We start from the raw sequence: 15,966 nt of genomic DNA on the forward strand, positions 1-15,966 counted from the left end.
GCCAGAGGTTGTTAGTAGCTTAGGCCTGTCACACTTATTACATCATCGTCTAATCCAGTGTTTCTCAAATGGGGGTACGTGTACCCCTAGGGTAGCTCTGGGCCATCGCGTCACCTCCAGTGACGCTCTGACAGACCCGGCAAATGAATAGACTATGTTTTCTCAGCCCCTACGAGCGCTCAACTTCAGTCAAAATAAACAATGACAAAGCCGGTCGATTTGACATATGGCCCAAGAGCCCACCAAAACTGTGGGAGTAGCGTGCTAAAACACTTTTTATCAGGAAAGACAAGTACTATAGTACTAATTATGTCATCACGCAATGACATCACAGCATTGCCATCACGACCAATGTAATTTAAAAGTAATCGTCCAATTCACAAAGTGTCATTCAACAACTTGTTCCGACAAATTAAGCTGTCGTTTAAAACATATCCTGTAAATTAGTTTCACTGATTCAAGGTGGTGCTGCTGTGTGAAATGATTCGCTGGACGATATATCTGAAAGGAGGACCTAAGAATTCCCACCAAGCTGCTGTGGTGGTCGGACACAAGCTGTACTCATTTGGAGGATACAAGAACTACCTGAACAACAGGGATCAGATTGAAGTCCACATCTTCAACACAGTGTCTTTGCGTTGGAGGAAGTTGCCCCCAGTGACAAATGGAAGAGGACAAAGTCCCATTGAGGTTCCCTCCGGACGCCATAGCCACACAGCTGTGCTGGTTGAAGAAATTGTCTACATCTGGGGAGGGAAGCCTTACTGCAATGTGCTTTATGCCTTTGATGTTGACACCCACAGCTGGTTCAAACCCAATATTTCTGGGACTATTCCAGGAGCAAGAAGGTTACACTCAGCCTGTGTCCTGGAGAAGGTCATGTATGTGTATGGAGGACGCACCCAGCTGACTAAAGACAGTGCTAATGACATGTACAAGTTGGACACCACCATAATGGTCTGGTCTTTAATTAACACCAGAGGAGCACCACAACATGCTTCAGACCGTCACTCTGCCGCCATCATTGGAACAAAGATGTTTGTATTTGGGGGCTATGGGGGCAGCTTCTACAACAGCATCAGAGTGTTTGACACTGAGACCAACTGCTGGCTGAGCATGCCTTCTGGACACCGACTCCCAGAAGAACGCTTTTCTCATTCAGCCTTTGCCTACAATGGAGAGCTGTACATATTTGGTTGGTACGGGAAGAGCAACCAGTATTCAATGATCTGTGGAAATTCAGTCCAGAGACCTTTTCCTGGAAGCAGGTTGAGCCCAAGGGGAAAGACCCCGGTAGGGTGTCTGGGATGAGCTGTTGCATGGTGGGAGATTGTATTATCATGCATGGAGGATATAAATTAGGCAACACACCTGTTGATGACCTGTACATCTTAGATTTACGTCCTACTTTGAAGACATTATGCAAACTATCAGTTCATCATTATGGCCTGAAGAAGTCTGAACTCCCACATAACATCAAGTGGGAGCTGGCAACTATGATTACCAACATGAAGAGAAAGAAATAACATTGCACGCACGCACGCGAACACACACACGCGAACACACACACACACACACACACACACACACACACACACACACACACACACACACACACACACACACACACACACACACACACACACACACACACACACACACACACACACACACACACACACAACAATCAAACTAGAAGAGGGGCATGAGAGGAATCAGGTGCGGAGGTGGGACTGACATCTCCCCAACAAGTAGCTTAAAAAAAACACCACTAGATAACTTCTCACGGTTGAATACCCGGAGTCTCACGGTTACCTGTGGTATGAACAAGAGACTATGGTGGCGTTTCCATAAAGCCTCTTAACTCATTCACTGCTTTGCCACGAGTTTCCTGTGTTATTATACAGTACCCCCATACTGTCATGGCCGAGTTCCCGAGTTTTCCCGAAAAAAAAAAAAAAAGAAAAAAAAAAAAAATGTATTAGGCATGATCGCAATCGCAAAATTTCATGTTTAGCCCCATAACAAACACATCTTTCAAAATGGCAGCCATGTTTGTTTACATTTGAAGACTTTGAATGCTTCTATCTCAAGAATGCCTGAATGGTTTTCAATCGGATTTTTTTGTTTGAAAGCTGTGAAAAAGTACTACACATATGGTGCATGATCTAGGCATGGGCGTGCACCATCCGTGCACTAAAAATTGATCCGTGCACTAGAAATTTAGGAACTTGGCAGTGGACTTGGGGGCCATTTTGAAAAGGCAATGAATGAGTTAATGCGCATTAAGCCTTTTGCGCCTAAATATTTTTTTATGGAAACACTTAAAAATTCGACTAGACTTTCATTATAATTTTATATTTCATTATAAAAAAAATGTATCACTCAAAAAAAAAAGAATTCACACACCACAAACACAACCATCAGTTCCTCACATTATTTAACATTATACTGTTCACGGACCAGGTTATTTTGACTTTTTTCTCTTCTTTTCTCTTTCATGCTATTCCCATCGTACATTCCCCCAGTCAATGACGGAACTATAGTTGTACTGACTCTGGCCTCTAAGGACCTTCCAGGGAGGGTGCTCATGTGCGTCTGGCTGTGACACCCTTTCTAGTTTCTTTTTTCCTTTCGAGTTGTTTTTTTCGCACTGACTTTTTTGACATTGCACAATTAGGTTGTGTTAGTAGTTTTGGGGTATTTTTGCTTGTGTTTGACATGACAGTGAGATACTTGTTGCACTAACTAGCATTGACTGCTATGGTCACTTTTGATTTGGACACTGTACTATTTTGATAGTTGTGCTTAACTCATACTCTGCGATCCCCGTCGAAACCGGAGATTTCCCGCTGTACCGCGGTGCCATGCCCGTTGATCCCGGAAGTTTAATTAGCTTTAATCATTATGAAAGGATTAAAAGTATTATCGCTGATTTTAGCTGATTCTGGCTCTTTAGGCCCGCCCCCCTAACTGTATCCGGTCATTTCCGGTCTGGACCGGATCTAGCTTTCCGTATCCGGTCTGCGCCTGGGCCATAGTCCCGCCTCCGTTGGTTTACATTGTAACAGAAGAGGAAGCTACTCGGCGATGGAAAGCTAGTTTTTCGATCCGATTTTTGCGTTTGGAAACTTTGATCCAGTCTCTACACGCCTGGATTATGATCCCCGCACATATCGTGCGTTTTGTGCGCGAACGTGTCCACATGTTACCATAGCGCACAGCTGGCTTTTTTCAATGTTTTTTCATGTAAACACTGGCGGATAAGCAGGGATACAGCGTGGCAACGGATATGTCTATTTCAATGGGGTTTTTTTTATTCGAAATCTGTCACCGAGTCTACACGTCTACTAGATGAGTCGCGCACAGATTGTGCACGATGCGTGCGCGTGCCCACGTTAAAAGGTAAGGACAATTTGGCAGCTGCTTACTACAGCTATGTTTAAAATGGCAGCAAAATTGTTAAGGACACTTTACGTATATATATATTTATATATTATTTGTTCCCTCTCTTGTTGTACCTTGCTCTTTACTGTACTCTGTTCTTGTTTTTCTTTTATCTTTTTCTTACTTCTCTGTAACTTTGTAAATAACCTTATACTGCTGTGCTGCCTCTGGGCAACTGATTTTCCCCCTTGGGATAATAAAGGTATCTATCTATCTATCTATCTATCTATCTATCTATCTACCGTATCTATCTAATGTCCTCCACAATGTCTACATCTGGTTGCCACAAAAAAAAGAAAAAAATACAAAACAAAACACCCACTTGTCACCCAAAAAAATCAAACAAGACAAACTACACTAATCACAATCTTCCAATCTAGGAGTGGATCCTATCCCCCCTTCCCTAGGCCTAGTCGTCCTAGCCCCTAGCTAACCCTAAACCTACTCAGTAAGTCCCAACCCTCTAACTAAGCATTCCACTCGTCGGTTCCATCTGTAACTAAATGATAATTCTCTTTCAACTCTAGATTCCCCTCTATTCCACCCCGCAGTTACCCTTATATTAAATCCAACATAAATTTCTATCAGGGAGGGTTAGATTCCCCTTACATTACAATCTTTCTTCGCTAAAGCTATACTGTGTAAGTTGCTCAACTAGTGGTCAGTAGCGGTATAGCAAACCGCGTTGCGTCTGCTTTTTTTCGCCGCGGACTGGGCCTTCAGACCACCGCATCCTTCTCGCCTCGCCGAGACGCATCTGTAGAGACCTCTGGCATCCCTCTCCGATCAGGCATTCTCCTACACCAGACCAGAGTGATGCTGTTGTTATGTTGAGGCAAGCTACTTCCTGAGAAGACGGCCGGCCGGACTTTGGCACTCGCCCTTAAGCCCTTTGCACACAGGACAGTTGCGTTTTTTTCGTTTGCGGCATGAATAAAACGCATTGGATTTGGTGTGCAAGGCTGTGCGGAATTGGCGCTGCGGATCCAAAAAGGAGTCATAAAAGGAGTGATGAGTTTTTTACCGCATGCGACAAGACGCACAAATCGAACTGGGTTCGATCGAGAAAAAAACGCACGGCGGCAGCCACTCGTTGCACGGCTAATTCAGAGCCGGTGTGCATGAGGTCATAGAGAATCATCGTTTTCTTTTAAAAAAATTGAATTGTCCGTTTTAAGGGCTTTACTGTTTAGGTTATGTGTCACATCATGTGCAAATTCAAAGTCTACAAGCCAAACAGAAATGTAATCGTCAACGACAAAAACACAATTAAATCGTTAATCGCAATTATTTGAGTGACAACTAGTAAGACGCCTCAGGAAGACATGCACCAATTCTTTGCCATCTGGCCAGTGATGTATATCGGACCAGTTACCCATATATGGAGACCCCTGGTACCCATATATGGAGATTCATGTACTGTACTGTATATGGAGATTGTGAGAGCCCAAACATGCTTACTCAGTTATTCGTTATGCGAAAGTCCTATGACGTCTATGACATCTGACATGCCCATACATGGAGATCCCTGTCTGTAGAACCATCCACACATATAATGGGCTGTCTTGGCCATCTGTCTTGGCCATATATGTATTCTGTTATTGTGTTATGTGGCCGATGTGGCCTCCATATATGGGCATTCCCATATGAAGTCCTGTTAGATATGTGCTAAATATTGATGACATCAGGGAATTTCATATATGGGCATGAAAGGGATTCTGTAAGTGTGACATCACAGTGAAGCCCGAGGGTGATGTCAGAGCGGCAAACCCATAGACCTGTGATGTCACAGTGATGTGCCAGGGGAACCACAGTGTCAGGCGTGACCTAGAGAGATATGCGGACAAGATGTGGCGGTTTTCATAGTCAACTGCGACCTACGGTTGCAATAATATGTCTGTTTTGTGGCAAGGACATCCCCCAAAATAATACATTTAATGAATGTATTAATCACCATGATCCGCTTCTCTACCGCTTTTGGAGAGGCTGTTTGCTTTTGTTGTCAACAACAACTAACAGCCTTTTAGAGCAGCTCTTAACAACTTGGGAGCCAAACTCGTTCAGTAACGAGAGACGGCCACTGGAGGTCGCTGTGCCAAAAATGAGTCATCTCGTTGAGAGACGAGACAAAGGGTTAACTTGGTTACATGCAGCTGCATCCGTTCTGTGTACCCTGTGAAAGACCCTGGTCCATACGTCATACCGTGGCTCGCAGAGAAACAAAATGGATGATCTAGGCTACATACACTTCCATTCTAGGCTGAAACATAAAAACAGCTTTATCTATGAATAAGGTGCAAAGAACGACGGCAGCAGCAACAGCTAGAAATGTTAGAAACCTTGGCTTCCCATGTGTTAAAGGGAATGACAGCCACCACGTTGATTGGTTGGATTAAATGAACGGCCAAACATGCCCATGACTAAGGGTCGATTCATACCGTTATAAGGAGCCTAACTAATTTCGGTTCGGCACTAGGCGAACCCAAATATGGTTTGCTCCCCCGGTTCGGGGGGGCGTCAACCGACTAAATTCGGCTCCACGGTGCTGGAGAAATGTTGTGACCTCCCGACTTAATTTCGGTACTCAGCGGTGTCTTCTCATTCATTCATCCCGGCTCCAAGTTCATATTTTCGGCTGTGAAGCCAATGAAACAGCGGTCGTTTGGGAGGGAGGCACGCCGACTTCCAATGCTTGTCTGGCCGTGTATTGATCGTCGCAGAGTGGATACATTGTCAGGTTCTCGCTGGGAGGCGCGCGAGACACACACACACACACACACACACACACACACACACACACACAGCTTTGCTGCGTGTATCGCTAACGCGTCGCCGACCGTTTTAAAGACAAAAGAAGTGCTTAAACACAACTTTGCTAATTGCTAGTGTTCCGTGTTGATAGGTTTTCCACGACGAGTTGTGACTGTGTGATGACATGCATGCAGCAAGGAAGGCGGCACGTCTATAATGTGAGCTTGTAAATTAAATGTTTTTGACAGAGCTTGTTTGTGAGTGTGAGTGAGTGAGAGAGAGAGAGAGAGAAGAGACCCCGCTGGTGCTGCTGCCTACTGGAGCTGCTACTCACTGGACCTCCAGTCATTCAGTCAAATATGTATCCGCCCTGCAATGCTCATTCATCGGCCACAAACGTTGTCATCCCACGGACCTCCAATATTTACAAGCGACTTCGGCACTAGCCGTTAAGAAAGTATGGATGAACTCCCCCCGAACCTAAACAATTTCGGGTCGGGGAGCCCTCCCGAACCGAAATTAGTTAGGCTCTTTATTAGAGTGTGAAACGACCCTAATTCAGGGTCTTTTGCGCACATCACCTTCCCGTTCTGCGCACAATAGAAAGATGGTAATACCTCCATCTCATTATTCGCAAGGCGGAATCTCCAAAAAAACTTTTAACGCCGTCAAAATAGGGCCCCCTGTTTCTGTCTCATGTGGTCTATGACATCAGACATCTCCATATTTGGGAAAAGTTTTAAATTAATATAAATTCAACACGAAAAATTCAATTTTTCGTGGAAAAATACATTTTATCTGGAAAGATGGAAAGAATAAAGTCGGACAAGTACTATTAGTACTAATTATGTCATCAAGCAATGACATCACAACATTGACATCACGACAATGTAACTGCCATTTAAAAGTAATCGTCCAATTCACAAAGTGTCATTCAACAACTTGTTCCAACAATTTAAGCTGTCGTTTTAAAACTGTAGATTAGTTTCACTGGTTCCCGGTGGTGCTGCTGTGTGAAATGATTCACTGGACGATACATCTGAAAGGAGGACCTAAGAATTTGTACCACGCTGCTGTGATGGTCGGACACAAGCTGTACTCATTTGGAGGATACAACAGGGATCAGATTGAAGTCCACATCTTCAATGAAGTCCACGTCTTCAACACAGTGTCTTTGCGTTGGAGGAAGTTGCCCCCAGTGACAAATGGAAGAGGACAAAGTCCCTTTGAGGTTCCCTCCAGACACTATGGCGGCCACACAGCTGTGCTGGTAGAAGAAAATGTCTACATCTGGGGAGGGTATCCTGACTCCAATGTGATTTATGCCTTTGATGTCAACACCCACAGCTGGTTCAAACCCAGTATTTCTGGGACTATTCCAGAAGCAAGGAGGTTCCATTCTGCCTGTGTCCTGGAGAAGGTCATGTATGTGTATGGAGGACGACTCACCCAGTCGATGACCATTACTAATGACATGTACAAGTTGGACACCACCATAATGGTCTGGTCTTTAATTAACACAAGAGGAACTCCACCACTTGCTTCATACTGTCACTCTGCCACCATCATTGGAACAAAGATGTTTGTATTTGGGGGCAATGGGGATGACTTCTACAACAGCATCAGAGTGTTTGACACAGAGACCAACTGTTGGCTAAGCATGCCTTCTGGACACCTTCTCCCAGAGGAACGCTGTGCTCATTCAGCCTTTGCCTACAATGGAGAGCTGTACATATTTGGTGGCTTTAAGGGGAACCAGTACTTCAATGATCTGTGGAAATTCAGTCCGGAGACCTTTTCCTGGAAGCAGGTTGAGCCCAAGGGGAAAGACCCCTGTGGGATGTATGGGATGAGCTGTTGCATGGTGGGAGATTGTATTATCATGCATGGAGGATATAAATTAGGCTACACACCTGTTGATGACCTGTACATCTTAGATTTAGGTCCTACTTTGAAGACATTATGCAAACTATCAGTTCTTCATTATGGCCTGAAGAAGTCTGAACTCCCGCATGACATCAAGTGGGAGCTGGCAACTATGACTACCAACATGAAGAGAAATAAATAACATTGCATGCACGCACGCAGGCACGCACGCACGCACGCGAACACACACACACTACAATCAAACTAGAAGAGGGGCATGTGAGAAATCAGGTGCGGAGGTTATGGTTTGTCAGCCAAGGAGTGTGTGTGCAAAGTTTGGCATGGACAGGGGCAACGGTGGCAGAGATATGAGAGTTGGGGAAAAAGTGGGACTGACATCTCCCCAACAAGTAGCTTCAAAAAACACCGCTAGATGACTTCTCACGGTTGAATACCCGGAGTCTCACGGTTACCTGTGGTATGAACAAGAGACTATGGTGGCGTTTCCATAAAGACTCTTAACTCATTTGATGCAGATCTCGCGTATACTCGTGAAATATTAAAAGGTATCTAGAGTGCCGATCCCGCGTATACGCGGGCTATTTACTGTATATACAGTAAAGCTGGCAATGGCTACGTACCGTCTGTTGAAAAGTGCTGGCACTGGTGGAGTCGCCGATTCATCATCATCGCGCATCCACGTGCACACAATAGTGATCCCATAACATGGAAGCCAACGGTCTTTCTCATCTTTATAGTCCATTTTCTCCAAAAAACACTTTTGATGCCAAGGATGGCATTGGATTGTCGCTAAAATAGCAAAAGTATAAAGGGATCCATCTTCCACCCCTGTTTACATTTCGACCACAAGTACTTCCGGGTGAATCTCCGTCAAGTAGGAATTCGTTTAGTTAGCTCGATCTTCTTCTGGCCTTCAAAATAAGAGACGCACGGCACGCTGGACATTTAACCCTTTCATGTCTGGAGCAGCAAATGGGTTAATGCACATTAAGCCTTTTGCGCTTATTTTTATGGAAACACTTCAAAATTCGACTTAACTTTAATTATCCGCAAAAACTTTTATCCACTTGGAGGTGGATTTTGAGGCTTTATCGAATAAACTAAATGCTCATTTGTGAATGGAAACGTGTCAGACAATAAATGCAAATAAATGATGACGTTCTGGGACCATATCGTCCTCCAACTTTCCCCTGTCGCTTAACGTCCATTGTATAGCATTAGCCCACAAAACAAACTGGTTGTTTGTTACACACGGAGTGACACAAACCGTGTGTAAATTCCTCCCATTTTCACCTCCTGGAGTCAAGCCATCTGTAGCTAACCCTTCCTCATCACACAGTGTTGCGTGCCAAAAGTGGCCGGTCTACAAGTTCACAGCAGCTAGCATCCGCGTCTCCGCGCCGCGTTGTGAGCTTGCAGATCGGCCACCTTCTTTTGCGCACATCACCTTCCCGTTGTGCGCACAATACCACGCTCATAATAGAAAGATGGTAATTATTCATACCTCCATCTCATTATTCGCAAGGCGGAATCTCCCTAAAAACTGTTTTTAACACCGTCAAAATAGGGCCCCCTGTTTCAGTCTCATGTGGTCTATGACATCAGACATCAGACATCTCCATATTTGGGAAAAGTTTTAAATTAATATAAATTAAACTATTTAATCTAATCTTAGTACCCAGATGTGTCCTGACGAAGCCGGTCGATTTGACATATGGCCCAAGGGCCCACCAAAATTGTGGGAGCAGCATGGCAAAATACTTTTTATCTGGAAAGATGGAAGGACAAGTACTATAGTACTAATTATGTCATCACGCAATGACATCACAGCATTGTCATCACGACCAATCTAACTGTCATTTAAAAGTAATCGTCCAATTCACAAAGTGTCATTCAACAACTTGTTCCAACTAATTAAGCTGTCGTTTAAAAGATATCCTGTAAATTAGTTTCACTGGTTCAAGGTGTTGCTGCTGTGTGAAATGATTCACTGGACGATACATCTGAAAGGAGGACCTAATAAATTCTACCACGATGCTGTGGTGGTCGGACACAAGCTGTACTCATTTGTAGGAAACAACAGCTCCCTGAACAACTGTGTTGAAGTCCACGTCTTCAACACAGTGTCTTTGCGTTGGAGGAAGTTGCCCCCAGTGACAAATGGAAAAGGACAAAGTCCCATTGAGGTTCCCTCCGGACGCTATGGCCACACAGCTGTGCTGGTAGAAGACATTGTTTACATCTGGGGAGGGACTTACTGCAATGTGATTTATGCCTTTGATGTCGACACCCACAGCTGGTTCAAACCCAATATTTCTGGGACTATTCCAGAAGCAAGGTGCTGCCACTCAGCCTGTGTCCTGGAGAAGGTCATTTATGTGTATGGAGGAATCACCCAGTCGACCCAGATGACCGATACTAATGACATGTACAAGTTGGACACCACCATAATGGTCTGGTCTTTAATTAACACAAGAGGAACTAAACCACATGCGTCATACGGTCAGTCTGCCACTATCATCGGAACAAGGATGTTTGTATTTGGGGGCTATGGGGCCTTTAGGGAAGACTTCTACAACAGCATCACAGTGTTTGACACAGAGACCAACTGCTGGCTGAGCATGCCTTCTGGACACCTTCTCCCAGAGGAACGCTGTGCTCATTCAGCCTTTGCCTACAATGGAGAGCTGTACATATTTGGTGGCTATGGGAACAGTAACCAGTACTTCAATGATCTGTGGAAATTCAGTCCAGAGACCTTTTCCTGGAAGCAGGTTGAGCCCAAGGGGAAAGACCCCTGTGGGATGTATGGGATGAGCTGTTGCATGGTGGGAGATTGTATTATCATGCATGGAGGATACCAATCAGGCAACACACCTGTTGATGACCTGTACATCTTAGATTTACGTCCTACTTTGAAGACATTATGCAAGCTATCAGTTCTTCATTATGGCCTGAAGAAGTCTGAACTCCCACATGACATCAAGTGGGAGCTGGCAACTATGACTACCAACATGAAGAGAAAGAAATAACATTGCACGCACGCACGCGAACACACACACACACACACACACACACACACACACACACACACACACACACACACACACACACACACCAATCAAACTAGAAGAGGGGCATGAGAGGAATCAGGTGCGGAGGTTGTGGTTTGTCAGCCAAGGAGTGTGTGTGCAAAGTTTGGCATGGACAGGGGCAACGGTGGGACTGACATCTCCCCAACAAGTAGCTTAAAAAAAACACCACTAGATAACTTCTCACGGTTGAATACCCGGAGTCTCACGGTTACCTGTGGTATGAACAAGAGACTATGGTGGCGTTTCCATAAAGCCTCTTAACTCATTCACTGCTTTGCCACGAGTTTCCTGTGTTATTACAGTACCCCCGCAGAGTTTCCCGAGTTTTCCCGTAAAAAAAAAAAATAATAAAAAAAAAAAATGTATTGGCATGATCGCAATCGCGAAATTTCATGTTTAGCCCTATAACAAACACATCTTTCAAAATGGCAGCCATGTTTGTTTACATTTGAAGACTTTGAATGCTTCTATCTCAAGAATGCCTTAACGGTTTTCAATCGGATTTTTTTGTTTGAAAGCTGTGAAAAAGTACTACACATATGGTGCATGATCTAGGCATGGGCGTGCACGACCCGTGCACTAAAAAATGATCCGTGCACTAGAAATTTAGGAACTTGGCAGTGAACTTGGGGGCCATTTTGAAAAGGCAATGAATGAGTTAATGCGCATTAAGCCTTTTGCGCCTAAATATTTTTTTATGGAAACACTTAAAAATTCGACTAGACTTTCATTATCCGCATTTTTTTTTTTAAATGTTTTATCACTCAAAATTTTTTTTTTATTTTTTTTTCACATACCACAAACACACAACCATCAGTTCCTCACATTATTTAACATTATACTGTTCACGGACCAGGTTCTTTTTACTTTTTTCTCTTCTTTTCTCTTTCATGCTATTCCCATCGTACATTCCCCCAGTCAATGACGGAACTATAGTTGTACTGACTCTGACCTCTAAGGACCTTCCAGGGAGGGTGCTCATGTGCGTCTGGCTGTGACACCCTTTCTAGTTTCTTTTTTCCTTTCGAGTTGTTTTTTTCGCACTGACTTTTTTGACACTGCACTATTAGGTTGTGTTAGTAGTTTTGGGGTATTTTTGCTTGTGTTTGACATGACCGTGAGATACTTGTTGCACTAACTAGCATTGACTGCTATGGTCACTTTTGATTTGGACACTGTACTATTTTGATAGTTGTGCTTAACTCATACAGTGCCATCCGGCCACAAGGGGTGCTAGAGTGCCAGAAATTTCTCCATTGACCTTCTTTATAGCTTTCGTCGACCCTCTCCCAACTGGCCTGTGTTTTCACTCCGGTCAATCCTATGGGTGTCCAGAGGAGGAAGCTAGCTGACACGTAGCCAAAATGCTAACCCATTGAGAAGCCCGATCTAAAGCTATTTCAGCCGCAAAAAACTTTCTCGTTGGGTCTGGGGACACAATCCGGAGAAAATCCTGTCTAAAGATGTGATTTATTATTGGAGTGGGCGGCGCGATTCGGCCGTTAGCGCGAATACGGCCCGTGGATGGCCGAGTCTAAGTCCCGGCCAAGGATGGACGTCTAGACCGGGGCTTCGTTGAGGCCTCCGATAAAATAATTCATTTTATTAAATATCCCGGACTAGTTCGGGATAGGCACCCAGGAATACGTCGCGCCGCCTACAATGAACATTTGGTGAACATTGGGGGGGGGTCTATCGCACCATTAGTCTTATTAGCCATCCCAGCAAAGTCCTTCTGAGAATAATACTCAATAGGTTAAAACCTCAAGCTGAACTGATCATAGCTGAAGAACAGGCTGGATTCAGGGCAGGACGGAGCACCACAGAACAGATTTTCAATTTGAGGACTATCTGTGAGAGATATCTGCAGCACCAACAACATCTCTACCACGTTTTCATAGACTTCAAGAAAGCCTTTGACCGGGTATGGCATGCTGCACTGTGGGCAACCATGAGACTATATAACATCAGCCCTAACCTTGTCACAGTCATCCAACAACTTTACAACAAGGCTACCAGTGCAGTTCTACACAATGGAGTTATTGGAGACTGGTTCAGGACAACAATCGGAGTGCGCCAAGGATGCCTTCTCTCTCCCATTCTCTTCAATATTTTTCTGGAGCGTATCATGACGGATGCCCTGGCAGACCACCAAGGAACTGTCAGCATAGGAGGCAGACCAATCACCAACCTCCGTTTTGCGGATGACATTGATGGGCTAGCTGGAGAAGAAAAAGAGCTTGCCAGCCTAGTTGAAAGGCTTGACACCACCTCCAGAGCCTATGGAATGGAAATCCATGCAGAAAAAACGAAAATGATGACCAACAACAACAATGGCATCCGCTCAGACATTAAAGTCAACGGACAGGCACTCGACACAGTGTCAAGCTTCAAATACCTCGGAGCAATTGTGTCCGATGAAGGATCCAAACGGGAAGTCCTTGCCAGAATTGCACAAACAACTGCTGCCCTGGCAAAGCTCAAGCCCATATGGAAAGACAAAAACATCAGTCTGGCATCAAAGGTGAGACTACTACGATCACTTGTCATCTCAATTTTCCTATATGCTTGTGAATCATGGACCCTTACAGCAGAGCTGCAGAAGAGAATACAGAGCATGGAGATGAGATGCTACAGAAGACTCATGGGTATCTCCTACACCCAACACGTCACAAACGAGGACGTCCGGCAAAAGATCAGCCAAGCCATCGGCCCACATGATGACCTGCTCTCCACTGTCATAAAGAGGAAACTAAGGTGGTATGGACACATCACTAGATCCTCGGGCCTTGCAAAGACCATCCTGCAAGGCACTGTACAAGGTGGCAGGAGACGAGGGAGGCAAAAGAAAAGATGGGAAGATAACATCGGAGAATGGACTCACTTGAAACTCAGTGAGGCAATGAGAGCTGCCGAGGACAGAGAGGGATGGAGAGAGCTGGTCAGCAGATCATCTGTGGTGCCTCAACGACCCTCCGGGGTTATGGGATAGAAGAAGAAAAGGGGGGGGGTCTAAACTTTATTTTAAACCATTTTCAATGGAATAAATCGTCGGAGCATCTAGCGTCTCTCGTTGGTGAGCGCTGAGCGAGCCGGGACCACCCACGTTGCTCCAAGCAGCTCGGGGTAAGTAAAATAGCAAATAAAAAATTGTTTTTGATCCCGAATATCCCGAACTAGTTCGGGATAGGCACTAAAGGGGTTAAGGACACTTTACGTATATATATATATAACAAAGAGGAAAGACTCCTGCACATCCAAACGAAAGGCCCATATGAGGTGCAAGTCGTAGTCAGCATGCATAAACTATAGAAAAAGTTAAAAACCTTCCATAAGAAGGGACTGCATCACTCCAGGGAACTGCAATGGACAACTGCTTAATTCATGATTTTTTATTAGCACGACGCGTTTCGCTCGTCAAGCTTCATCAGGTGCTATATACATATATATATATATATAGCACCTGATGAAGCTTGACGAGCGAAACGCGGCGTGCTAATAAAAAATCATGAATTAAGCAGTTGTCCATTGCAGTTCCCTGGAGTGATGCAGTCCCTTCTTATGGAAGGTTTTTAACTTTTTCTATAGTATATATATATATATATATTTATATATCATTTGTTCCCTCTCTTGTTGTACCTTGCTCTTAACTGTACTCTGTTCTTGTTTTTCTTTGATCTTTTTCTTACTTCTCTGTAACTTTGTAAATAACCTTATACTGCTGTGCTGCCTCTGGGCAACTGATCTTCCCCCTTGGGATAATAAAGGTATCTATCTATCTATCTATCTAATGTCCTCCACAATGTCCACATCTGGTTGCAAAAAAAAAAAAGAAAAAAAAAACACCCACTTGTCACCCAAAAGAATCAAACAAGACAAACGACAAACTACACTAATCACAATCTTCCAATCTAGGGGTGGATCCTATCCCCCCTTCCCTAGGCCTAGTCTTCCTAGCACCTAGCTAACCCTAAACCTTCTCAGTAAGTCCCAACCCTCTAACTAAGCATTCCCCTCGTCGGTTCCATCTGTAACTAAATGATAATTCTCTTTCAACTCTAGATTCCCCTCTATTCCACCCCGCAGTTACCCTTATATTAAATCCAAGATAAATGTCTATCAGAGAGGGTTAGATTCCCCTTACATTACAATATTTCTTCGTTAAAGCTATACTGTGTAAGTTGCTCAACTAGTGGTCAGTAGCGGTATAGCAAACCGCGGTCGCGTCTGCTTTTTTCGGCCGTTTTTCGCCGCGGACTGGGCCTTCAGACTACCGCATCTGTAGAGACCTCCCGCATCCCTCTCCGATCAGGCATTCTCCTACACCAGACCAGAGTGATGCTGTTATGTTGAGGCAAGCTACTTCCTGAGAAGACGGCCGGCCGGACTTTGGAACTCGCCCTTACTGTTTAGGTTATGTGTCACATCATGTGCAAATTCAAAGTCTACAAGCCAAACAGAAATGTAATCGTCAACGACAAAAACACAATTAAATCGTTAATCGCAATTATTTGAGTGACAACTAGTAAGACGCCTCAGGAAGACATGCACCAATTCTTTGCCATCTGGCCAGTGATGTATATCGGACAGGTTACCCATATATGGAGACCCCTGGTACCCATATATGGAGATCCATGTACTGTACTGTATATGGAGATTGTGAGAGCCCAAACATGCTTACTCAGTTATTCGTTATGCGAAAGTCCTATGACGTCTATGACATCTGACATGCCCATACATGGAGATCCCTGTCTGTAGAACCATCCACACATATAGTGGGCTGTCT

General features: G+C 44.4%; 1 protein-coding gene across 3 annotated transcripts in view; it reads right to left on the reverse strand.

Annotated features, from left to right (window-relative positions):
• arhgef12a (Rho guanine nucleotide exchange factor (GEF) 12a) overlaps window positions 1-15,966 on the reverse strand; it is a 157,288-nt gene that overhangs the window by 13,746 nt on the left and 127,576 nt on the right. The window lies entirely within an intron of this gene.

Source organism: Nannobrachium achirus, assembly GCF_963921795.1.
Source record: "Nannobrachium achirus genome assembly, chromosome: 8".
Lineage (NCBI taxonomy): Eukaryota > Metazoa > Chordata > Actinopteri > Myctophiformes > Myctophidae > Nannobrachium > Nannobrachium achirus.